Genomic DNA, 26,793 nt, shown 5'->3' with positions numbered 1-26,793 from the left:
TTCAAGGATGAAGGATAATAAACACCACCATTAAACTCTAAACTGGAGGCAGCTTGGTGCTGCAGAAAGAATAATTCTGGAGATCTGAGTCCTAATTCCAGATTATTCCTTAATAGCTATCGGGCCTGAGACAGGTGACTTCCCATTTCTGGACTTCATTTCCTCATGTATAAAAAAGAGCATGTTATATTTTTATTACGATTTACAAAGCACTTTATTAAGACACACGGGAGGAAACCGGTGCCTGAAGAGAGAAAGTGACATTTCTATTCACACAGTGAAGTAAGTTTCAGAGCCAAGACTCTAACTGAGGGCTTTCTTACCCTGGACCTTCTGGCTCCAAGTCCATCATCCTTTTCCATGATATAATATTGCCTCTCCATAAAGTAGGAGAGAGATTGGACCAGATGATCTCTGGGATTCACCTGGCTCTAAAATTCCCCACCCTTGTATGTGGCCTCCAGGCTGAAGGTTCCCCACCCCTGTTCTATGTCTAAGGTTCCTTCTAGCTTTGATGTGCTGAGTTCAGAAATCCTTTCTGGCCCTGAAAGTATTTGCTCATCTTAGTTCTGACTTTCAATGTTCTGTGTTCTAAGGTCCCCTGGAGAGCTAATACTCTGTGGTCAACGAATGAATTAAAACAAATTTGTCAAGCTGTTTAAGTATGCCAGGTACTGTAGGAATAAAATACAAAGTAAGATTGTTCCCACATCAGAGAACCTCCATTCTAACAGGGAGAGACAAAACAAACAGAGGGGCAGTGAGCAGGGAAGGCAGTTTTGGTCTGGGAGAATCACGACAATAGTAAGCCAATCTGTGGAGGAGTCAATTGATTTGATTATTGTCCCCAGAGCAAGGAGGGGGTGATGGGGGAATAGGTTGGCACACATTAGCCACAGAGCAGATGTCAAAGTGGCCTGGATGATGGATGGTGGAATGTCCTGTGTGAAAGTTCTTTCCAGCTCTAAAATTCTAAGCTCTGTATTAATTCCGTCAACAAGCATTTATTAAGCAGACAGGCACTGTGCTAAGACCTAGAGGTACAATGGAAAAAAAAAACATGGTTCCTGGACATTCAACTGGGGAGAGAGCATGCCCCCCCAAAAATGTACATACAAGATACAGACAGTGTAGAATGGAAAGTAATCTTCAGGCATTGGTTGGGAGAAAGGGAGAGAGAACCTGAAAGGCCTCCTGTAGAAGGTGGGTGATATTTGAAGGAAACTGGAGAAGCCAAGGTGGTCCAGGTGAGGAGTCAGAGTGTACCAGACATGGGGGACAGCCCATGACTCTGACTCTGGAGGTAGAGTGATGTGTTTGAGGAACAGCAAGAAGGCTGGTATCTTTGTGAGTAGTGCCACGTCAGGGGAGTAAAGCAGAAGATAGGAAGCAGCCAAGTTGTGAAGAACTTTAAAAGTTAAAATGAAGATTTTATATTTGATATTGGAGATAATAGTGAGCCTGGCACACTAGTGGCATGGTCAGACCTGCCCTTTAAGGAAATCACTTTGGCAGCTGAGAGGCAGAAGAGAGAGTTGAGGCAAGAAGATAGACAAAGTTATCTCCATAGTTCATGATGGCGTTTGAGGGGGTCAAAGTGCGGGTAGGGTAGTTGTTGTTTCAGTGGTGAGAAGGGGACACATCAGGACAGATGCTGCAAAGGGAGTATGGCAGAACTCAGCAGCAGATTTGGCCATGGGGGCTAAGTGTAAGTGGGGAGCCCAGGGTTTTCCTGGTACTGATATTCTGTGCTCTTGATCCTAAGGTTGCAAGAAGTGCTGACATTTGTGCTTCTGTCATGATTCACCACTTAAAGCCCTTTGCAGGCTTCTTGGTTGTAGGTCCATAGATTCCCACTTGGCCAAGGGATGGAGGACATCCTAAATGGTGGTGGCTGCAGCAGCAGCAGCAGCTTAAATGGCCCAACCCCCTCCTCAATCCTGGATACTCCACTCTAAAAGACATCAAATATTTCCCAGCCTCGACGGCGTTTAACCCACTGCTCTGCTGTCCCCTCCAGGGATTAGCGCAGCTGTTGTGGGGGGTGGTTTATGTAACATTTTCCTCATTTAATTACAAGAAACATTTCTCTCCCCCTCCCTTAATTGCAGGAAAAACAAACGCCTGATCTGACGCTCCATCTGGCTTTGGCTTCCTCTTGTCTGTTACAAGCCCAGGTAGCATGTCCAGTGCTGGGCGCCCACGCAAATCTTCTGTTTGCCAAGGCCTCGGGCAACCTGATCTGTCTGTACAGAGACCCCTTGGAGAAAGGGGAGGAGCAGCCCTCCCCGTGTGAGAAGACAGCGAATGAAGGTCCCTGCCAAAAAGGATCTCAAAGCACTGATACTGGGGCCCCAAGAGAGGTGAGATTCAACACAGTAAATACACATGTTGCAACACAGACCTCCAGGATAGCCAGTCACCCTTAACTCTGGGATCCTTGAAGGCAGGGACTGCTTTTGTCTACAATCCCATCTGGCATCTTGTTAGTTTAAAGGAGGGTACCTGTTGCAAAACAGAGTGAAGTTATAGCTTTCTTTTGTCCCAAAGAAAGCACTGAACTTGGGATAAGATTGAATACTTGTCATCTGTAGGATGTTAGTGGTAAGTTCGATTCCCGTCTCCTCTTCAGTCCTGCTTTTTCCCATCTGCAAAATTAGAAAGTTGGACTAGATTAGGAGTTCTTAACATGGAGTCTGAGCAACTTATTTTTTTAATCTTTCAAAACTACTTCAATATAATTAGTTTTCCTTGGAGTCTTTTTTATTTTATTTTATACATTTGAAAATAATGTTCTCAGAAAGGGTTCATAGGCTTCATCAGGCTGCCAGAGGGATCCCATGGCACAAAAGGGGTTAAGAAGTCCTAGATTAGATTATCTCTAAGGTCCCTTCTAGGGTTAATATTCCTTGTTTTCCATGACTGTCTATATTCTATTATGATCTCTTCCAGTTCTAAGTCAACACAAGAAGAATTTGGGAAGGGTCTACTTTTGAAAGGTAGTGAGCTAACCATACTGGGCATGCAAAGATAAGAGGAGGGCAGTCCCTGTTCTGAAACAGATGACATGCTACTTGAAAGGCACAGCATACATTGTGAGTAGATAAGTCAATACAAGGTAATTTGAGCAGAGAGAAAACACTAACTGGGAGTCAGAGATGGAATGTCATGAGCAAGAAATGGAAAAAGTTGTTGGATATGGATGCCTCCTCAAATTCATACAAGGTGTCCCCCAAGCAGCCAATGCAAGCTCTCCTCATCTTTGCTCTCCTGAATATCAAACTACTACAGTTTCTTTTTTCAGTCCTTTGTTTTTTCAAAGCTTAGTTCAAGTACCTTTCCTATGAAGTCTTCCCCAATTTCCCCAGTTTTTCTTGGTCTTCATTTGTATCCCTAACACTTAGCATGGAATAAGATCTTAATAAATACTTGTGGACTAAGATCTAGGCACTGGAATATTGAGATCAGGAAAATCTGTTCTATGTTAGTTTGGATGTGGAGTATGCTAAAGGAAATAATAAGGTTGGAAAGGTAGGATGGGACCCAGACTTTGGAGGGCATTAAACATCCGATCAAAGAGTTTCAAATCTTATCCTATAGGCTTTGAGGAGTCTGAAGGTTTTAGTACATGGGGATGATATGGTCAGAACCAAGCCTCAGGAATATTATTTTGGTATTTGTGTAGAAGATGAATGGAGACAGGAGGGTCCAATAATAAATTTAATAAAAAGGCCCAATTAGGAGGCTATTACAGTAATTTGTCGAGGAGAGGTAGGATGGTGGGTGTGGAAATGACGAGAAAGGGACAGTGATGAAAGACATTATGGCAGTAGAAGCAACAAGGCTTGGCAACTGGTTCAATATCAAGTATGAGGGAAGAGGAAGAGTCTAGGCTATGAATGTAGGTGACTGGGAGTGTGGTGGTGTCCTCAGAAGAAATATGGATGTTTGGAATGGAGATACATTTAGGTGGTGAGAAGAGAGGAGCTTCATTTGGGCTATTTTGAATTTGAGATGTTGATGGGGCCTCCAGGTGAAGATGTGAGACTGAACTTAGGAAACTTAGGGTATACAGATGTGGGAATTATTTACATCCAGATGAAAACTGATCCATGGGAGATGATGAGATCATTAAGGAAGAAAGCACAGAAGAAAGAGAAGTGGATCCAGGATAAAATCTTGGACCAGTATCCACTCTTAAGTGAAGGAAGATGGGTAAACCATTAAAGGAGTGAGTTATTTAGGTGGGAAGAAAACCAGGAGACAGCAACATCAGGGAAGCCAGAGAAAAAAGTATCTAGAAGGAGAGGATGGAGACAATGTTAAAAGCTAGAGAGGGGATTTGAGAATAATGCCTGAGAAAAGTTCGTCAATTTTAACAGTTAAAAAGCCTAAGCAAAGTTTCAGGGAGCAGTTTCAGTCAAGTGGTGGGGTCAGAAGTCAGATTGCAAGGGAAATGAGTGGGTGGAAAGGAAATGAAGGCAGAGGCACAGACTATAGGTTACTCTTTCTAGGAGTTTTGCAGTGAAAGGGAGGAGGAGAGATACTGGGTCTTAGTTTGAGGAAATGGTAGGGTCGGGTGAGAATATTTTAAAGATGAGAGCAAAGGTGGACATATCTGTAGGAAGCAAGGATGATGCTAGAAGAGAGGGAGAGAATGAAAGCCAGCACTTGGGCTAGGAGAGCTCTCAGAAGAGATAAATGACGGGAGGCATGTTCCAATATCACTTCCAGCTTTGACTATGTTCAAAGGTTACTTCTAGTTGTACCATGAATTCTGAAGTCACTTCCAGCTCTGACATTCTGCAAATCTGTGAGTCATCTCTATAGTTCATTTCTCTAAGTTCTTTGGATTTGATACAATTCTCTGGCCTGAATGGTTGCAATTATCTGGATATTTTAGACTCATGGGGTGTGTGGAGGGGGAGACCTCATATTAAATCCTTACACACTAATTGACTGAAACTGCCCTTCTGTTCAAAGACATAGCCTATCTCGGTTGTCATTTCAGCAATCAACTTGTTCCTAGATCATCAGTGTATAAAGTCCTAGCTTCCTAAGGACCGTGTCCATGCATATACCCTGAATTTATGAAGCACAACACTATGTACCTACTAGGATGGTACTTAATAAACATCTATTGGATATTAGATAAATTAATGTTGAAACTGTTGAACTGCTGAAAGAGACAAGATGGTTTGGGCTACATTTAGACCCAAAGAGTACAAAAGGGAAATGCAGAGCAAACCAATAGCCAATAAACATTTATTAAGTGTGCCAGGGTAAGCCCTGGGGGTAAAAATAATAAAAGACAGTCTGTGCCTTCAAGGAACTTACAATCTAATGGGGGAAGACAGTATATAAAAGGAAGCTGATGATGGTAAGACACCAGAGGATACCCAGTGTGCGGGCAAGATAACAATGGGGGAGATCAGTATGTGAAAAATGAAGAGTTGGAAACTCTGAGTCATTTATAAAAGGAGGCTTTGGGAGGAGTTATTTGTTTCACCCTCTGATCTGAGGGGAGGGAGGCAATTGGGGCTACTGAGGAGGTATTGAGAACCATAGCTGAAGCAGTCACCATAACAATGAGATTTCTGGTGATGAGCTTAACCTGGGGGAAGGATGGTGTTCACAGAGTAAAAACTAAGCAGAGGAACTAGAGGAAAATGAAGAGCTGGAAATTCTGAGAACAGAGCAGCAGCTGATATACAGCAACATTTTATGGTTGTTATTGTTAACTGACTCATATTTTTCATTTCTATTTTTATGCAAGTATAATGGTGGGGCCTGGTCACTGAGGGCCCATTGCTTGGCCCGTGCTTGGATCTGCCCCTAGAGGGTTAGGCACTGACTCTTATTGGCCTGCTCTCCATTGCATTCTTCCCACTCACTGAAACTCCCATTAAAAATTTGCTGTCCTCAGCAAATCACTGGGATAAAATCTGAACACACTGTAAACAGAGCAAGTTCTAAGAGCTGGTCCCTCATTGGTCATTCCCTCTATCACACAGGTACCAGTAGAAGAAGTTTCTTAATATCTCTATCCTAATTCATTCATAGTATCTTAAATTTTTATAGCTGGAAGAAACTTTAAAAATCATATAATCTAACTCCCAATTCTACAGACAAGGAAATTGACACCCAGAGAGGTTGAACAATCTGCCCCAAAGTCAGGCCGATGATAATAATAGTAATAATATAACAATAATAACAGCTCTGTTGGAGAGAATGCTTAAACTGATATCACACATATCTTGAAATATTGAATTAAATAGTGTGGTACAAGGGGAAAGTATTCTAGTCTGATAGTCAGAAGCAATGGGTCCTAGTGCAACTCTAAACCTTACTACTTTATTTGACCCTGGTAAAAGATATCACCTCTCTGGCCTCTAGTTTCTCATTTTTAAAGTGAGAGGATTGGGCTAAATAATCACAAAAATCCCTTATTTTTAAAAATATTCTGTCCTTTGTCACTCAACTGTTCTGTAGTTTAGTTTCCTCACTTGCAAAATTGAATAAAAGTATTTGCCTTGATTGAAGCCCTCTTTTGATGCTTCGTCATGGTGTGGAGATCTTGGATTCTCAAGGATGATACATGCTAGAAGAACAAAGTTATATGATGTTAGACAAGCCATTTTTCTTCTCTGGGCCTCAGTTCCTTTCTCTGAAAGATGAAGGGGTTAGTTTTTACTGATCTCTAAATTTTCTATTTGTTTGGAATCTCCTATGATTTCACGGGCCTGTGATCCTCTATTCTGGCCTGCCCCACCAACCCTAAGTGTCTCAAATGTGTGCTCAGTGAAGGGCTGAGTGTCTTCCAAAGCATACTCTGGCTCAGTGCCGGGAGGATTATTGCTGAAAATTTGGACACCGACTGATGAATTGTTTCAGAAACATTAAGTCATAGAGAACATCTACTGAGGTGTGCCAGATTTTGTCTGGATTGAGCAAATCATGACTTTTTTGATATAATGAAGTATAAATATGTGTTGTGCGCCCAGAAAGAGCCCAAGAAGATCCAATTGAATCTGTCTCGGGTCTCTTAAAAGTAAGGCTTAAGTGAGTTCACAATTTATTCCCTTATCAAAGACCTAACTCCTTTATTGAGACCAGAAAAGGAGTCAGGAGGTTCTTAAAAGATTCCTGTTGGGCACAGAATCTGCCCCAAACTTAAAAATTTAAAGTCCCTAAAAATCACACCAGGGTACCTTTGAGTGCACTGGCCTGCAGTCCCAATTCTGGAAATCTCTCTAAGGATGGCACTTGGAAGTCTTGACTATAAAAGGCAACTAATAGCTTTGACCTCTTTCTTGAATACCTGCCCTCATGCTTTACTTGCTTCTAAAGAGTCCATAGCAATGTGTAAAGTTCTATCTATAGTCACAGCCCTGAGACAGTTCATAGTTACTCTCCATAGTCTTTTATGAGGGTACCAGGTCTACCTAGTGCTTTTCCTTTGGGAACTGGTTGAGGAGTGGAGGAATCAAACACAAGATGACATTTTAAGTCAAGAGGACTTTGTACTTTTGTCTGGTTAAATAAACTTGTTCCGTATTTGATGTAGTGGTAGTCTAAGTGTTTTCATGGGAGAGGAGAGTTCTTTTACAGTGTGTGTGTGTGTGTGTGTGTGTGTGTGTGTGTGTGTGTGTGTGTGTGTGTGTGTGTGTGAAGATCTAGACATGAGCCAAATTCTGTTTCCTGGGGAAATCTTGGGTAAGGATAAGAGGTCCCTCCACCTGCCTTGCAAAATATTCTGTGAGTATCCTTCAAGACTGAATTCAATCCAAGTAAATCTAGAACTTTAGTTTTGGACCAAGGGTTATGAATAGCTGCCGTACATTTCTTATAATATATTTGTGAGTATCAGATAAGATAGTGCAAGAAAAAGTGTTTTAGGTAATTCAGGGGGAGGGGCTAGACTGGTGATTTCATCAGTGCTGGGAACCGCATGGGAAATCCCTCAGAAGATAAAGATGGGTAACTTGATTCTAACTTAGAGTCTTAGAAAGTTGGCTGGAAGACTGAGAGGCTAAATGACTTACTCCCAATCACACAGCTAATTTCCCTAAGAAGTCAGTTACTTCAATCAATAATTGATAGATCATTGAACAAGAGCACCAGGTCTGACATCAGTCAGATTCGAGGCCAAATCTGACCTCAGACATTTACTAGATGTGTGATCCTGGGCAAGTCACTTAATCTTTGACTGCCTCAGTCTCCTCAACCATAAAGTGAGGATCACCATAACAGCTACCTCCCAGGGTTAGTGTGAGGATCAAATGAGATGGTATTTTAAAGTCTTTAGCACAGTCCTTGGTACGTAATACTTACTTAATAAATGCTTGTTTCCTTCTTTCCTATTAAGTAGCACCTGCCAGGCTCTGCACTAGGCACTGGAAATACAAAAACAAAAATGAAATTATCTCCCCTCTCAAGATGCTTCCCACATTATTTCTTCTCTACACCTATTGTTCTTATCATCACAGCCCTGCCTGAAGTTTATGGGTCCATAGAAATTAGAGTAGGACAGGGCCATTGAGCTAATCTAACCCAACCCCCTCCTTTTCCAGAAGAGGAAACTGAAGCCCACAGAGGGAGAGGGTCTTGCTCAACATCATACAGAAAATAAGTGGCAGAAGCCCTCTGACTCCAAACTCAAGGCTCTTTCTACTACCACGGAGCTCCCCAAATGCTTTCATTCCAAGAAAAGTCATCAATCTTTCTCTAATAGCCTTTCCCTCAACACATTTTTTAGTTGAAAACCATGTTTCATATACTTCTTTTGCCCAGAAAACTGTTATTATCACTGGTGGGAAATTCAGTCAGTTAAATGTTTTGCGTACAGTCAGTGCCTCTGATTACATGTTTCTGGCTGAGCTATTCTAAGAAAAATCATAATTGCTTGAAAGATATAATCAAATCAGTTTTTTCTGTAAACAGAAGCCTGACACAGAAGGCCAGAATTTGCAACAGCTAAGACAAGGTAGAAAGGGGAGGCATTCACAGCTTGGACAAACAAGCTGCCATCCATACGGCAGCTGGTCAACAATTTAAAAAAAAAGAAACAGAAAAGGGTCAAGTATTGCTAGTACCCTCAGCCTCCCTTAGAAATGGGGGAAATTACAGTTGATAAGTGCATTTGTGACAAAAGTTATTTCAGAGTGGATTTAACGTACCTCTTGCCAAAACCATGGGAAACCATCTGAAAGTACAGAGCATAGAAAAATTCAGTCAATTGTGACCTCAAATATGATAGAAGTTCTATTTTTGACCATGGTGATTCATAGGATTTTGGAGCTAGAAGGCTTAGGGGACACTTAGTTCAAAACTCTCATTTTATAGATGAAAAACTAAGACACAGAAAAGGGAAATGACTTGCCCAAAGTTACACACTCAACCAATCAGTCAATCAGTGAGCATCTATTAAACATTTGTGCCTGGAACTGGGCTAGGGACTGGACATACAAAAGTAAAAATGATATAGTGCCTGCATTCAGGTTCTATCATGGGAAATAGTGTAAACAGGCACACACACATATATGTATATATAAACATACATCTTTTATTTCTACATGTGTATATATATGTAAAAGCAGAATATGTACAAAGTAAAAACCAGACAGTTTGAGGAGAAAGAGAGAGCACTAGCATGAGGGAAGGCTCCATGTATGAGGTGGAGTTTGAGCTGGACTTTGTAACACAGAGAGTAAACAGAAGAGATGATCATGGGCCATACCTGCATTACAGTTTGTACAGTCCTGATGACTTGAACTCATTCAGGGCAACTCAGTGATCTTACGATCTTCTTGTTTATTTTAGGTCTCAACTCTTTATTGACTATTTTTATTGTGTTCTTCCTAGTCCAATGATCATTCTCCTTCTAAGAGAAATCAGAGGCAAAGTAAATGTTGAGTAGCTCTGTCTTCTTTCCATTCTCTGTTATTATTAGTCTATCTTGAGCAGTAGACCTATTCCATCTTTGATCCTCTTCTTTTTTCCATTATACTTCAATAAAACTTTTAAAAGATTATCCATAGTATTCATCACCATTCCTAGAGCTTTCCAAGCTCTGTTGCTGCTGAGATGATCCTTAAATACATCGTCACATTTTGTTGTTGATTTTCTATTATTTGCCTGGGCTTCCATCCATTGTAAGTCATTTAACAACTTGAGTAGTTAGTGATTTTCCAGTATATCTTGTCTGACAGAGCTGGTACATGGACCCAGGCCTCCTAACTTCAGACATATTGCTTCTTTGTCTCTATCACCCCATCCATCATGCTGCTGCCCCTGCTCAATAACACTTGGTTGTCGTCCTTTGTTCTCGAAAAGGACCAAAATGACATCACTATATTAGAGTCAAGTTACAATGTGTCCAACTGTGGCTGATCAGATCAATACAAGCTTGGAATGTTCTACCACAGATAAGGCGCAAATGGTCCATGTGACCATTTGAGGTAAATTTTCAAGATTTGTGTATCTCACTTTTTTTTTTTTGAGCTACTTCAGTTCTGCTTTACTCAGAGAGCGCAGTACCTTCCCTGATGCGGGTCCACTACACTAGGCGGTCCTGTGCCAGTGTCTCCCATGTCACATAATCAATTCCAAAGTTCTTCAAAGAGACCTTGACAGTACTCTTGTATCTGACCTCTATGTGAGCTTTTTACTGCTAAATTCCTAGCCTGGCATCCAAGGTTGTCTACCATCTTACCTCAACTCTACTTCTCCAGTCTCATGTCACACACTTTCCCCTCACAGACTATAGGTTGGAGCCAAACTGGACCAGTAACTGTTCCCTGAGTACATCCTGTTCTCCTAGGTCTCTGCACTTTTGTTCACAACATTTCTTGAATGACAAGCCTTGAAAAGTGCTTTCAGCCGATCTCAGTTGACATATTTTGATACCCTGATCATATTCTACTTCCTTAATGAAGTCTCTTGGTTCCCCTAGCTGGGAGTTGTGCCCTTCCCTCGTTGATCTCATAGCACTTTTCATTCCTCTTATATATTCATGGTCTTCTAATCTACATTCTTGTTATCTCAGTACTTGTCTTATCTTTCCAACTAGTCTGTAAACTCCATGAGGTCAGAGACTGTGCATGCAGCCTGGGTTAAAAACAGAGCTTTGACCTTTCCTTGCAATATGACCCTGGGTAAGTCACTTTCCTGCTTGCTAGTAAAAGCAGGATAAAAATTCTTTTACCTCACAGGGATGTCAGAGAAAGGAAGGAAGGCAGAAGTGTTTTATGTGGCAGGGTTACACTTATGAACCTTGAAGTACTATCAGATCAAGAGCTATTATCATTTTAGCTCTTGGCTCTTAGAATAATGTGTTGTATGTAGCAAGTGGTTCTTAACATATGCTTAATTTCTAGTTTCTGTTCACTCCTAGCTTTGGGAAAACTCAAAACTTTCCCCCAGCTTGGTTTCTGCTCAGATTCTAATTCAGTCAAAATTCCTTCACTCAGAGTAACACCAGTTTTTACCATTCAGGCTTTCCATTTCATCTAAGGTCATTCCAATGCTAGTGAACGGAAAGGCTGGGAAACTCTATGTTTTCCTGATGTGAGGAGAAATGAGAAATGGAAGGAAAAAATAATGTGAAGATTAATAATGCTGACAAGGATGGAGAGTTAAAAAGGAATCCTAGAATATAGAACCTCAGCACATTCTCAGACACACTGATTTGTTTTGCTTCACTACATAGATTTATTACAAAGGAAGGCTTCTCTTTGGAGTGAGTGTAGGGGGTAGTGGGTCATGGTAGACACGCAAATAAGAAATTATCATTACAACATTGTAAAAAGTGCACGCAACTAGAAGATTCAAAAAGGGATACAAACAAATGGAACAATTTTTCTTACTAGCTTGTTAAATTATATGTGTGTGTATACATATATATGACACACATATTTCTTTTTAAAATCCACATGTTCATGGTTTTTTATATAATATGCTTGTTCTTTATGTATTGAATAGTTTGTGAGTGAGTGTTAAGTTGGCAACAAAAAAGTCCAAAATGGTAAAACCTAGAGTGTCAGAGGTAGGAAGAATCTTAGAGATATCTAACTCCATTGTCTCATTTTGCTGGGGAGGTAACAGGTGTGGAAAGGAAAAGTGACTGCCTCAGATTAGAAAATAGCAGCGTTGAGGCTTAGACCAGACCCATAGGATCTATGCCCAGGGCTACTTCTACCATCTTCCATACCTTTCACCAGCTCTGAATAATGCTGTGCTCCAGAAGAGTGTTACAACTGAAGGCACAAAGAAAACACAGGATGCGCAAATTCGGGATATTCCCCCCAAATATCCAAATGGACTATCTGTGCCCAACCTGTGGTAGAGCATTCTGAGCTTGTATTGGTCTGATCAGCCACAGTCGGACGCACTGAAATTTCACTTTACAATGGTAATGTCATTTTGGTCCTCTTTGAAGACGAAGGACAACAACCAACCAACCAACAATTGAAGGTAGGTAACCAGGTTTGCCCCCTAACTGCTACGCCCGTCAGGCCTGTGATCTCAGTCTTTCTGATCCTACCTTTCCTTATCTCTAGCACAGGGTGGCTTCCCTATCTGATGGTGGCACAAGATGATTGTTGTTATTAGGTCAGAAGCAAATTTGCCCTAAGGAGGAGAAGGTACTACATTATGGGAAAATATGTTACCTTTTGCCAAGGTCTTTAAGGATTATCCAGAAATGTCCAACTCCTGGGTGTGGCTGAAGGGCTGCTCTAAACTCACAGGGTCATTGAACAATGTGGAGGCATCAGGCTCACCCTCTGGAATTTGCTTTTCTCTAGGCTGTTTGGATCAGCCCCTTTATAAGAATCCACCGTACTAAAACACGGTGGTCTCCTGGGTAGAGGTCTTAGGAACAAAGAAATGGACTTTATCCCTCCAAGGAAGCGCCAGTCAAAGTAGATGGGGATAAGGGGCCACTTGTAAAGGATTAGCAAAAACTTTCTTTTTAAAATTTATTTTCATTTAATAAAAAACTATTTTCTCCTCTTCCAGTGAAAAGCAAAGCAAAGCAAAACTCTTATTATAAATATGTATAGTCAAGCCAAATGAATCCTTACATTGGCCATGCTTTTTTAAAAAATTGCTTCATTCTGAGTCTATAACCCTCTTGCTAGCAGATGTGTGGCACAGTGGATAGAGAACTGAGGCTGAAGTAAAAAAAACCTGAAGTCACATTTGGTCTCAGGTCCTTATTAGTTGGGTAATTCTGGGCCAGTCCTTTGCCTCCGTTTCTTTAGTTGTAAAATGGGAGTTAAATGGGAATCATACATATCTCTTGGGGCTGTTGTGAGGATCAGAAGAGATGATATTTGTAACTCAATACGCACAGGGCCTCCAGTATAGGAGTGGGCACTTAAGAAATGCTTGTTTCCTTCCTTCCCTTTTCACTGGTTCTTTGGACTCCAGGTTCTCCATCAGTATATACATTGACAGATTTCATCTCTCCACAATGTACAACAGGCTCCTCCCATACCTGTTAACTTTGAGCCATATTTGTTTGTGTCCATAAATCCTTCTCCAAAGGACTTCCCCAATGGGTTGGAGACCTTTCTCAGCTTAATTTAATATTCTTTGTGGACCAGTGAAGTAATTACATTGTTACTGCCTGTTCTCGTGATATAACCAGCCCATCTCCTTTTCCTGTGTCTTATATGATTTTTCTCACACAGATCCTCACAAGTCATGTATCATAGCCTACACCCCTCACTGTATTCCCCATGAATCTTTCTTTGGATCACCTGCACCTTGTGAACAGATTTTTTTTTTTTTTAGATATAAACTCAGAATAAAAAGCCCAATTTGTACAGCACTTGAAGCCTTATAATATCTCTTTGAGGGTAGTTAATGTATTTAATACAAACATTATCATCCCTATTACATACATACATGACAGAATTGAGGCTCAAGTAAAGTGTTTTACCTAAGATCATACAGCTAAAAATTGAAACTGAATTCAAACTCAAGTCTCCTGATTCCCAGGCCTGAGCTCCTTCTACTACATTATGTTCAGTACTTGAATCTCAGAAGTGGGAAGAGATTTTAGAGGTTATTTAATCCAACTGCTTGATTTTCCAGAAAAGCAAACCAAGGAAAGATATAGAAAGAGGGAGCATGACCTGCCTAGGGTCACCCAGCTGGAATCAGCCCAGCCTTCCTTCCTAAGGTGCTTTATATTACACAACACTGCCTCCCCTGTCCATTCCTATTTTTGACAGATTATTTCTATGGACTCCCAATTATAATAATACTTTTTTATTATTTTGTTTTTAAAATTTATTTCTCTTTTTATCTTCATCTGTAACTCTATGTTTTCTATTCTTTCATATCTTTTTCTATCTCTCTGTATCACTATTCCCTTTTTTGTCATTCTTTTTCTTAACTGACTATCCATTTTCACTGGAGCAAGAATTCAAAAGAATCAGGTGTCCCATTATATAGTTTGGCTTAAATATGATAAGGATTCAGTGAAGCTGCAGTATTACCTTTGCTCCATGGAGAGATGGCCTGATTGAATCTTAGTTCAGTTAGGACAACCTATATGACCTTAGATAAGTCACTTCCCACTGCCCCACTTCTCTACAATCCCTCAGCTTACCCAACTGTAAAATGGAAATAAATTATACTTCCTACTTCACAGGTTTTTCGTGGGGAGGCTGCTTGTCAAAAATAATGATAGCACTTAGCACAGTGCTTGACACACAGTAGGTGCCTAATAAATGCTAATTTTCTTTCTTCCTTATTGGTTTTGTAAAGTGCTTTACAGTTATTATCTCATTAGATCCCCCTAACAGCTCTGTAAGGTAGGGGCTATTATCAGGCCCATTTTACAGATGAGGAAACTGAGTCTGAGAGGTTAAATGACTTACCTAGGGTCACTTAATTAGTGTCTAGAGTTAGATTCCATTTCAATTTTTTTATTCCAAATCTAGCACTTTCCCTTAGTGCTGTCTGTAATCAACTGTCTTTAAGTACCATAGAAAAGAGAGCTATTATTAAATGAATAAATTGGTGAGATGGATCAAACCCAGAGACTAGAGAAGGAAAACAGCTTCCTGTATAGAGTCTTGATAAACAGACAGAACATGGAAAAGGGGTAGTCCCTCACCATGGGAGGACCTTGCAGATTGGCTGCATTATTTCATCTGACACAAGTATCTATCTCTTGTTCTTTAAAACCAATATCTCAGCCTTGGACATTATAGGGACCCAGTGACCCTATGCCCTCCAGTATAAGAACTCCCACTTCTGAGTCACATGACCAGACTTTGCGCTGGAGGAGAATGTCACTAGACATCTAGTCTCATTTTACAATTAGGGAAACTGAGGCTCAGAGAAGGAAAGTTCCTTGCCCAGGTCATGCCAATGGTGAATTCTATGTATTCACACATCCTCTTTACTCTGAAAAAGAGTCAGCCCTTCTAGTTAAAGTCAAACTTATGTGGTATCCCCTCCCATTTCCTGTAGGAGCTACCCCATCATTTAATCCTTATCTCTTATCTTCACTATCTCCTTATATATTGTCTCTTTCCCCCACTCTTCAAAAACCTTGACTTCATCCTACTACCCTATCGTCTCTCCTTACTTTCACAGCCAACACTCCCTGACTCCAAGACCTCCCAAACCTAATCATTTCTCAATCCTTTGCAATATGGTTTCTGGCCTCTCCACTGACCTGTGAAGCAGGACTTAGGGAAACAAGAAGCTCCCAGAAAAGAAATTCTGAAAATATAAAGAGAAATAATTTTTGATGAGGATGAAGAGGGGCTTATCGACCAACATGGATCTTTAAAAAAAAATGTACTGAAGATAGAAGCAAGGACATAAATGTCACGTCAAGAGGGCTAGAGCTTAGGGTAATTGGAATCTAACAGGAAATCTAAGGAAAACAAAAAGATTGCTTACTTATATCAAGACAAAGAGGAGGATCAAAGAAGAGACTAAATCAAAGAAAGGACCAGACTGCTGCTTGGGGTGAATGGGACTCTGATAACAGGCAATAGATAAGAGTCTAAGCTGATTAACTCTTATTTTTGTTTCTGTTTTCTCTGCCAAGAAGAATGATCTTTGTAGGGGAAGGATAAAACATAAATGGCCAGTAGGAGTTGATACCTAAGATAAGTAGGAAGATAATAAGAGTCCTTACCTGCTCTTGAGGAGTTCAAGTCAACCTGCTACAGACAAATACTTGCTAGGATACTGGGAGGACCTAGTAGATACGATTGCTGACACGTTGTCTTTGGTTTTGAAAAATCATAGAAGATGGTAGAAGATCAAATGTCCTGATATTCTAAGAAAAAAAAAGGGGAGGGGGAAGAAAACAACTTCCTAACGAATTAATGGTTAGGCTAATGAGTTTGACTTTAATTCCTAGCAAAATTCTAGAATATATAATAAAAATTATGCTTCATAGGCATTTAGAAAAGGAAGCAATGATCACAAAGAAAAAACATGACTTCATCAAGAACGAGTCATGCCAGTACCTCCGAAAGCACTAAGAAAGTCCCTTGAAGAGTCAGAACCTTCTTCTCTGATCAGAACATTATTCCATCTCCTACTCCCCCCACCTCATCCTCCCAAGAATAATGAAGGAAAAATGAAGAAAAGAACCATTAAAAAAAGTTGAAAGAACCATATGGAGATGGGGAGAAATTATAAATACGTCAGCTGCCTAAGGAGTCTTATAGTTTTAGACTCTCAAAATCAATGCTGAGTCAGACCTGATGCATTCACTGCTTCCCTAGGCTCCTCACACACACTTTCTGTTTCACTGGGTTAGAGATATAGGCTTTCTCTTCTCCATTCCCCCCCATCCACTGAGCTGAGCTCTGTAAGTTTAGAGCAATGGCTGTTGGATATACCTATGCATTAGAGCCCTTTGGAGTCTGGCTCACAAGTCCAGGATCTAGTCTGAGGCTTGGTGGAACTGTCTTCTGCCCTTCAGGAGCAGCTAGGACTAAGTGAAAGAGTAGCCCCTGACCTCATCTACTCCACTGGTAATTGAAGTCTGCCCAAGAAATGGCTGATCCACTTTACCTACCCACAGGGGGTGGGGCCTTTCTAAGTTCCATCCCCCCCCCCCCCACCAAAAAAAATTACCACATATTCAATGGACGAAAGCTACTGTTCAGCCATGCTCCATTTTCCTAGCAATAAGAAATTTCTTTGCAGTCAGGTTCCACACTTGAGAAGGCTGATATGGAGGCTGAAATCTAACCCAGAGTCCAGCCTGGCATTCCAGAGAGTACTGACCACTTACTGTGATTTCAAATTAATGTAGTTGTTGACTATCACTTATGGCAATAAATACGTTAAAAGAATTAAAGAACTTTAAGGTAAAACACATACACACACACACACATACACAACAAAGCAACTAGGAAAACTACAAAACTATTTCCTGGGTTTAACTCATTCATGGAAGCAGGAAATCACACACACATACACACACACACACACACACACACACACACACACACACACACACACACACACATGCAGTTGTCCTTCATTCTCGAAGAGGACCAAAATGATATCATTATGTTAGAGTCAAGTTACAATGTGTCCACTTGTGGCTGATCAGACCAATACGAGCTTGGAATGTTCTACTATAGCTTGAGCACAAATAGTCCATATGAACATCTGGGGTAGATTCTCTAAATTTGCTCATCTTGTGTTTCTTTTGAGTTACTTCAATTCTGCTTTGCTCATAGAACACAGCACCTTCTCTGATGAGAGAGGGCATGCCATGCTGAGCAGCCCTGTGCTAGTGTCCCTCATGTCATGCAATCAATTCCAAAATTGTTAAGACACAACAAAATTAAACAAAGATTAATACAAATTAGACAAAAACAAGGAACAGACTCTAGGAAGCAATAGCCTGAAAAAAGCACTCAACAAGCAATCTGGACAAAAATGACAGATTTGGAAGTCAAAGCAAAAATACATAATTTTTTGAGGACCTAATTAGAGTAATTTTTTCTACAATGAATTAGATTAAGAAATGCTCTACAAGTCAAGAAAATTCATAGTACACCCTGAAAAAGAAGTTCTAACTTAATTCAGCAGGGCATGTTATGATAAAACTATAGAATTGTAAAGACAATGAATAAAGTATCCAAGTTTCAAGAAAGAAACAACAATCAAGGTAACAGCAGACTTTTCTAAAGCAACAAAGGAAAGAAATGTCAGAGTGGGACAAAAATCCTACAAAAATAAGACTGGACCACCAAATTACCAACCTTTTTGTTTTATTTTGTTTAAAAACAGAAGATCTTATTTCAATGATAATCAAAATGTCAAAGAATTCATCAACAAAAATCTACCACTAGAGAAATTTCTACAAGCATTTGAAGAGAAAATTCAAATTGCCTGAATGATGACTGGCTTACAAAAATAACAGCATACACACCCTAACTTTCAGTAAAAATTTAATATTATAGATATCAGAATAAGTTATATAATCTTTTCTGACTATAATAGAAATAACCAAAATAGAGTCTGGAATAAACATCTATATTATTATTGACCACTATTGCCACAGAAAGCACACTAAAAAAATCAATAATATATAAAATGGTATATAACTATCAAAACATGTTTAATATAGATGAGAAGGAATTAACAGTGACCACAACAGAAAAAGAACAAGTCATAATAATAAGTAACCTTATATTCTTTTTAAATAGGTTTATTAGACTGGGAAATCAAGAAAAAGGTATACATATAGTTCACTATAGGTTAAACTTCAATATTTTAAAAAATGTTTTACTTATATCTTTAAAAAAAAACCCCACAGTCACTTCCTAATAACCACCTTTAACAATAGTACCTTCCTTTAAAACAGGGAGGTAAAAGCAAGAGACAGCATCATCAACAAACATTTTTTAATCAACAAGCATGCAATGTTCCATATCTGTAGGCCACAACCTTTCTAATGAGAGGAAGAAAGTGAGTTTCATCATCAGTCCCCTGGAACCTAGATTTATTGTTGCAATTTGTATTCTTATATAATTTGCTGTTTGATATTTTAATCTACATTATCGTAGTCACTGTATATATTGGTTTTTTTATTCTATTTTTTTCACTATCACTTCATTGAAGTCTTCCCATGCATGTTTCTCTGAATTCCTCATATTCATTATTTCTTAAGGCACAATAATTTTCCATGAATTCATATACCACAATTACTCAGCTATGTCCTAATTGATGGGGATCCACTTTGTTTCCAGTTTTTCTACTACAAACATGCTCTGATAAAATAATTTTTGGAATAATATCAGAACTTTTTTTCCTGCTGTTGACCTCCTAAAGGGTGTTTATCTAATAGCAAAATTGCTGAGTCAAAAGGGCATAAATAATTTGATAATTTTTATCATTCCAAATTGTTTTTCAGAACAAATAAGTGAATTTGCAATTTCACCAACAATGTATAATAGGATTATTGTAAGGAATATGCTATCTTCCCATAGCCCCTTTCTCCCACACCAACAATTTACATCTTTTAACATTTTTGACAATATGGTAGGTATGAGGTGAAACTTTAGAATTGATGATTTTCATTTTTCTTATTTTTAGTGATTTTGGAGCAGTTTTCATATGATTGGTTTTTCTTTTTTAACTATTTGTAATTCTTGACCATTACTTATCAGAGAATGACTCGTAGTCTTATATATTTGAACCAATTTCCAATATATCTTGGATATACTTCAAAGATTTCCCCCCACTCAATAGCTTCTCTTCTACCAGTTAAATTGATTTTGTTTGGCTTTTTGCTTTTATATCATTGAAATTGGCAATTTTATCTTTTGTGATCTCCCCATTCCTTGATTGATTATGAATTCTCTCCTCCTGAGTGATCAAAAGTACTTCCTTCCCTCCATTATCCTAAAATCTTTTTATAATGTGACCTTTTCTATCTATTTCCATTTGGAATCTGTGGCATACAGAGTAACTTCTAATCAAAATCTATTTTCTCCTACACCAATTTCCTGTTTTCTTTGTTCTCTTTGTTAAATAGAGGATTCCCTCCAAGCAGCTTATGGTATTGGGTTTATCAAACACCAGACGGTCTTGTTCATTTGTTTCTAGACCTTGTTTATCTAGTCTGTCTACCCACATTTATCTAGATTTTAGTAAAGCAGTTGACAAAATCATCTCTGCTATTGTTGTGAATGAGAAATGGACTAGATTCAATTCAAATCAACATATTTATTAAACGTAAGGCATTGAGGGAGATGGTGAGTTACATGGAAGAAGGATTTGACTTGTTCAGATTAGCCCCAGAAAGCAAAATTGGGTGCAATGAATGGGAATTGCAAAGAGGCAAACAGGTCTGATGTAAGAAAAACCTTCTTAACAATTAGAGCTATCTAAAAATGGAATGGGTTGCCTTGGGAGGTAGTGGACTTTCTCACTGGAAGTCTTTGAGTAAAGCCTGGTTGGCCATTTGCTAGGTATGTTTTAGTGAGGACCCTTGTTCAGGGTTGGTTTAGATCAAGGATGCAAACTCAAACAGAAACTAGTGATGCTGCTGTATCTAAGGATCCCTGTGAATTGTTTATTAATGTAGAAAGCTGCATGTATGTGTATATGTATGTATACATACATACATGCATACAAACATATATATAGTTTATGCCTCTCTAAGTCTTTGTGATATAGTAGATATAGTACCATGTAAATCAGTTTATCTCAAGATCATTTACAGATGAAGACGAAAGATGAAAAATGAAATCCTCTGTCTTGCCATAGCTGTTGTGGGAAATGGAGAAAAAGGGAAGAAATTAATTCATAAATAGATGTGAAATGGAATAAATTTGTCAGTGTTTCTGTAGTGGTGAACGGTTATCATTGATGATAATGGAACTTTATCATTTGACCTATAACGTATTAGTACCAGGAGTGTTAAGTAGGTGAAAAGAGAAAATGCCACTCATATAAAGGGATATAATGAAGTGCTTACACTTCTTTATACCTGTAAGAGAAATTAACCAGTTCCTCAATTAATTTGATTGAATTATAGAACAACTAGTTATTAGCTAGCTAGCTGAAGGATCAGTCATGACCCTGGTTGCCTTAAGGAGAATAAGCAAGCTCATTAGGGGAATCATCTCTGTCAACTAAGAAGAGACCCAGCTCTTTCAGAGTCCAGTAGGGATGGGGAAAGGGATTTCTCTTTCTGGAAGAAAGAGGAGGGTGGAGTCCTCCTCTTATTGACAATGGCATCTTACAACATGATCTCCAAAGAGGTGCAGAGTGGTTTATGTCAGTATTGTTGGCAGGAAATGTCAGGATTGGGCACCCAGTCCCTAACTTCAAAGCTACAGTTGTTACGCCAGCAGGGCAGGTCAAAGACATCAACATTTTTGATTACAAAGGGAAATATACGGTATTTGTCTTACCCTCTGGACTTCACCTTTATATGTCCCACAGAGATCATCATGTTCAGTGATTATGAGAGGATTTTTAAGAAACTCCACTGTCAAGTGATTGGTGCTTCAGTGGACTCCCACTTCCGTCGCCTCACATGAGTCAACACACCCCAAAACCAAAGCAGACTGGAAACCATAAATATTTCATTGACATGTGACACAAAATGCTCTATTGCTCAGGTCAATCGTGTCTTAAAGGCAGACGAGAGAATTTTATTCTCTCATTGAAGAGAATCCTTCAACAGAATATCATCAATGATTTTGATGTGACTGGATCACTATAGCTAGTTCAGTTCACAGAGAAGCATGGCACAGTGTATCCAATTGTCTGGGAAACCTCAGAGCCATGCAATCAAGCCTGACTTCCAGAAGAGTGAAGAATATTTTTCCAAGCAGACCTAGCTTGCCGTCTTGGTGAAAAGAAGCACAAATGCTCAATACCTTCACGATGTTTTAAACTCCAAGGCCTTAGACTTAGCCAAGACAATGTGATGGGATTACTGAAGCATTTTCCTAATGGGGACTAAAAGATAATTTCTTCCTCAAGGCAGCTACTGGATAGATGGGCTAGAGTTCCTGGATCTCTTTCCCTTTCATCTTTTAATGACCAAGTGCTGTAATAATCAAATCAAGTCTTGGGTGTTAAATCCATCTGGCATCTTGGTAGTCTATTAAACTCATCCTAAGAACATCAATTAAAAAAAAAAAGGTGCTGAAGCAATTGGCCCAGGAGGAAATGCCATGCCTCTCAGAAAGCAGGCCCAGAACAACCAACTGGAGAATGGATTCAGGTGAAAGAGGCCATCCCAAAAGTCAGAGACGAGATAGAGAGAGGGGAAGTCTCGGAGAATACAGATCAGTGACCTGATTAGCAGAGACCCAAAGGGAATTAGCATGAGATAGCCACAGAGAGAGAAAGGGCTTTGGGGGACTGCCATGACAGACACTTTCTTTCCTCACAATTGTGTCTATCTACTAGGGTACTCTTTGCATATGTGACAATCCTTTCCACTGACACTGTGCATATTTGTGAGGAAAAGTACTTCAGATTTATGGGGAAAATGATTTATTACTATTATTCACATTATGCCATTTCAGCAAAAGCCTTTCCTTTGAGCTAATTTTGCCAACTAACTAGAAAGAGTAAATATATGAGTAGGGGCTCAGTATAGATGTTTTTTTTAGTATAATCAATCCTCTTTGTTTATGAGCATAATGTTTCTAGAAAACGGCATGAAAGTAAAACTGTGAATGTTGATACATTGAAACCTATGGGAAATAGGGATTTATATTCCTCCAACCTCCAAAAACTATAATCTTTTGCTAGATTCCTGAAAATGTACTTTTCTACATGCGTTCTTTATAACAAAACATTAATGCTGATAATATGTATTTTTCCAAACACAATAACTATGAAATAACTCATAAAATGCAGTACACAAATACAATTGGTAACATGAAAAACATTTTTTCTTTCTAGTAATTTCCAAGAATTCTGTGACTTTTTGTGCTAATATCTCAATTAAAAAATTGATTTCAGACAATATTCATTTTTTCATAATACATGAAATCTACAATGCCATCAATACCATACAGCAAATAAAATTCTTAAAGCTAAAACATTTTTTAACTTGATCCTTATCTTCCCCTGTGTCAGACGGTGGTGTGAGGGCCATACTGCTGTGAACCTCTCTGCCTTGATTTCAGGAAATTCTGGAAAGACTTATATGAACTACGAAGTGAAGGGAGCATTGTACACAGTAACAGTAACATTGTATGATGATCAACTATGATTCACTTAGCTTTTCTCAGCAATACAGTGATGCAAGACAGTTCCAAAGGACTCATGATGGAAAATGCCATCCACATCCAGAGAAAGAACTGATGGAGTCTGAATGCAGTTTTTATTTCCTTTTGTTCTGTTTCTTCTTATACATGACTAATATGGAAATATGTTTTACATGATTGTACTTACATAACCTATGTCAAATTGCTTACCATCTTAGGGAGAAGGGAAGAGAGAGAGGGAGAAAATTTTGAACTCAAAATGTTATTTAAAAAAGAATGCTAGAGGGGCGGAGCCAAGATGGCGGAGTAGAAACACACAAATACGCTAGCTCTGAACCCACAGCCCATGAAATATCCGTAGTAAAGAGCTGCCAATAAATTCCGGAGCAGGAGAAGCCACATAATAGTGGAGCGGATAAGATTTCTGTTCCAGAGGGACCTGCAAACCTCTTGCAAAATGTCCGTCACGCTGCAGACGCGGAGTCCAGCCTAGCCCTGCACCGGCCCCCGGCAATGAGAGGAACAGATCTGAGCGGACTTCAGGGACGGGATCTCCAGCGGCCGCACGGGTCCCTCCACCCACAGGTGACGGGGGTCGGTGAGAAGGTCTCTTTGGTGGGTCGAGAAGGGAGTGGGGTGCCCCCGTACTCAGGCCCCCTCGGAAGGCAACAGCGGAGGCGGGAGCAGACCGGGGCTCCCCAAGCAGGCAGGAGCCTGGATCCATAGTTGAAGGTCTCTGCATAAACCCCCTGAGGGAACTGAGCCTGTGAGGCGGCCCTGCCCCCACCTGAGCACCTGAACTTAATCTCACACTGAATAGCAGCCCTGCCCCCACCCAAAGCACTGAGGCTGGGAAGCAGCATTTGATTCTCAGACCCCAAGTGCAGGCTGGGAGGATCCAGAGGTGAGGTGGGTGTGAGGAGAATATTCAGAGGTCAAGTCACTGGCTGGGAAAATGCCCAGAAAAGGGAAAAAACCCAAGACTATAGAGGGTTACTTTCTTGGTGAGCAGGTTTCTCCTCCCCTCCCTTCTGATGAGGAAGAGCGGTGCTCACCATCAGGGGAAGACACGGAAGTCAGTGCTTCTACATCCCAGCCCACTCGATGGGATCAGTTCTGGGAAAAGGTCTTAAAGAGCCCAAACAATCTTCAAAATCATGATAGAGAGGTGGAGGAAAAACTGGGAAGAGCAATAAAAGACTTGCAAGCAAAGTATGAACAACAAAAAAAAAAGAATGCTAAATAAATAAATAGATAAACCTCTCTGCCTTGGCCACCCACCAAAAACCGAGGGAGAGGTTGCTGGGACTTCAGGCACTGCTATTGGAAGATGCTGAGACTAGTGAGGTCTCAACATCACCTCTAGCTTCTTCACAGCTGCTGAATGGCACTGAAGATTGTAATGACACTCCAGCTTGAAATAATTGGTCAGTGACATCTGTTTCATTCACCCTTTGAGATCCTTAATATGTATCAAATGCACAGGAAACTCTATACAACAGTAGGGTGAACAAGATCAGTGAAAAGCCTAGTAGGGTATCAGCCACGCCACAAATTTACCCACTCTCACCTCTCATTTTTTTCTCTACTGTGTATAGCTACAAATGTGCATGATTGCTAACATGAAAGTAATAATGAGGTTAATAATAAAATCATGCTAATGCTTGAAGTCTCAAATCTAGGAAAATTGTTCACTGGGGCACTCAACCTAGGAATATAAGTTGAAAAAGAAGCCCAGAGAGGGTTCTGTTCTTTGGGTCCACTCTTAAAATAGTTCATGAGCTATTTTAAATAAACAAATATCTTATCCTTTAACTACAGAGAGATATATACAGGCAAACAATAAAAATTGTCAGATAATTCCATGCTACCATTTCAAACCTAGACAGCTCTAACAAAACCATAAACAAAATAATTTAAGAAGAATTTTAGAAATGTTAGACTTCATAGACATCTGACAATTATTGAGTGAGAATCATAAGGAATATATGATTTTTCTCAGTTTGAATGGACCCTTTACAAAAGCTAATGCCATGCTAGGGCAGAAAAATATGATAAGTAAATAAACAAAAGCAGAACTGTTAAACACATTCTTTACTGACTATAACACAGTAAAATTATAAATCAGGGGAATTTGAAGAAAGGATTCAGAATTAAGTGGAAACCAAATAATATAACCCTAAAGAATGCATGGATGAAATAATAGATATTTCTATCAGAGAAAATTACAACAATGAGACTACATATCAAAACTTTGGGATAGAGCCAAAGCAGAAATTTTTTATCTCTACCTGCATTCCATAGCAAACGGAAAATACAAGAGATCACTGAATTAGGCCTACCATTAGAAGGACCTAAAAAAGCCACAATAAAGACAAACAAACAAACAACTTGAAAAAAATCCAAAATTGAAATTTTGGAAATAAAAAAAGCAAACAAAATTGAAGAAACTCATTGAATTAATAAATAAAAGCAAAAGTAGATTTTTTTTGAAAAGATATAAAATAGACAAAGTATTGGTTAATTTTAGTTTTTTAAAAAAGGAATGTGTTTAAAGATATATGTATATATGTGGGCAGCTAGGTGGTACAGTGGATAGAGCACCAGTGCAAGAGTCAGGAGGACCTGAGTTCAAATTTTACCTCAGACACTTGACACTCACTAGCTGTGTGACCTTGGGCAAGTCACTTAACCCCAATTGCCTCATCCTGGGTCATCTGAATATCTGAGCACTGATTTCAGATGGCTCTGGAGGAGAAGCAGGCTGGTGACTTGCACAACCCTCCCTCACTCAAAACAAAGTCATGTGCAAGTCATGTCATTATTTCTCTGATGGCATGGTCTTCTCTGGCAACGAAGGGTGAACACACACAATGTATATGTGTACATATGCCATATGTACCATATGATATATATATACATATGCCTATATATGCCAAGGTATTTGTAAGTATTGCCTTCATCCAAGGTTGTTTTTATATATGTGTGATATATACATATACATGCACTAGAGCAAGAAAGTAGATTTTCTTTTAAAATTGTAAGCTTCTGTTATATAGAGTTTGTTTTTAAAGAAGTATCTTTGTCATAATTTTATTGATTTATATATAAATATACAATATACTATATAAAATACTGTGCAATACATGACTTATATAAGTCATGTAAGTATATAAATCATATAAGACATATTCATGTTCTATACATTTTAATAAAAATAAACATATTTTATAGAAAAGGAATGCTTTTCTATAAAATATAGGATATTTATATTATATACAGAAATATATAATATATAAATAAACCAACATAGTTATAACAAAGATACTTCTTTAAAAACAAGTTCTAAATAATGGAAGTTCACCATTTTTTAAGAAGTAAAATCCTCTTTTTTGCTTTTCTTTGTATATTAAATATTTGTTGATAACTGTGGAGTTCAATAAAAAATTTAATTATTAAGAAAAAGAAAGGGGCTACATTTTTCTGCACACCTGAACCCAGAGAATGAACTTTCACTGGATAAGAACAAGGACTCCATTTCCTCTGT

General features: G+C 39.2%; 1 long non-coding RNA gene and 1 pseudogene across 1 annotated transcript; one reads left to right on the top strand and one right to left on the bottom strand.

The window, feature by feature from the left end:
- The window catches only part of LOC140519988 (peroxiredoxin-1 pseudogene), a 103,475-nt pseudogene extending 77,094 nt beyond the window's left edge, over nucleotides 1–26,381 (top strand).
- On the bottom strand, nucleotides 190–12,226 carry LOC140519989 (uncharacterized). The gene is made up of 5 exons (XR_011972347.1): nucleotides 9,740–12,226; nucleotides 9,180–9,205; nucleotides 8,335–8,396; nucleotides 6,483–6,601; nucleotides 190–2,648 (listed from the first exon to the last, which is right to left on the bottom strand). It is a non-coding gene; the product is annotated as an uncharacterized lncRNA (long non-coding RNA).
- Nucleotides 26,382–26,793: the final 412 nt, after the last annotated feature.

This window comes from Notamacropus eugenii, chromosome 1, assembly GCF_028372415.1.
Source record: "Notamacropus eugenii isolate mMacEug1 chromosome 1, mMacEug1.pri_v2, whole genome shotgun sequence".
Taxonomy (NCBI): domain Eukaryota; kingdom Metazoa; phylum Chordata; class Mammalia; order Diprotodontia; family Macropodidae; genus Notamacropus; species Notamacropus eugenii.
This window is presented reverse-complemented; position numbering and strand designations above follow the sequence as displayed.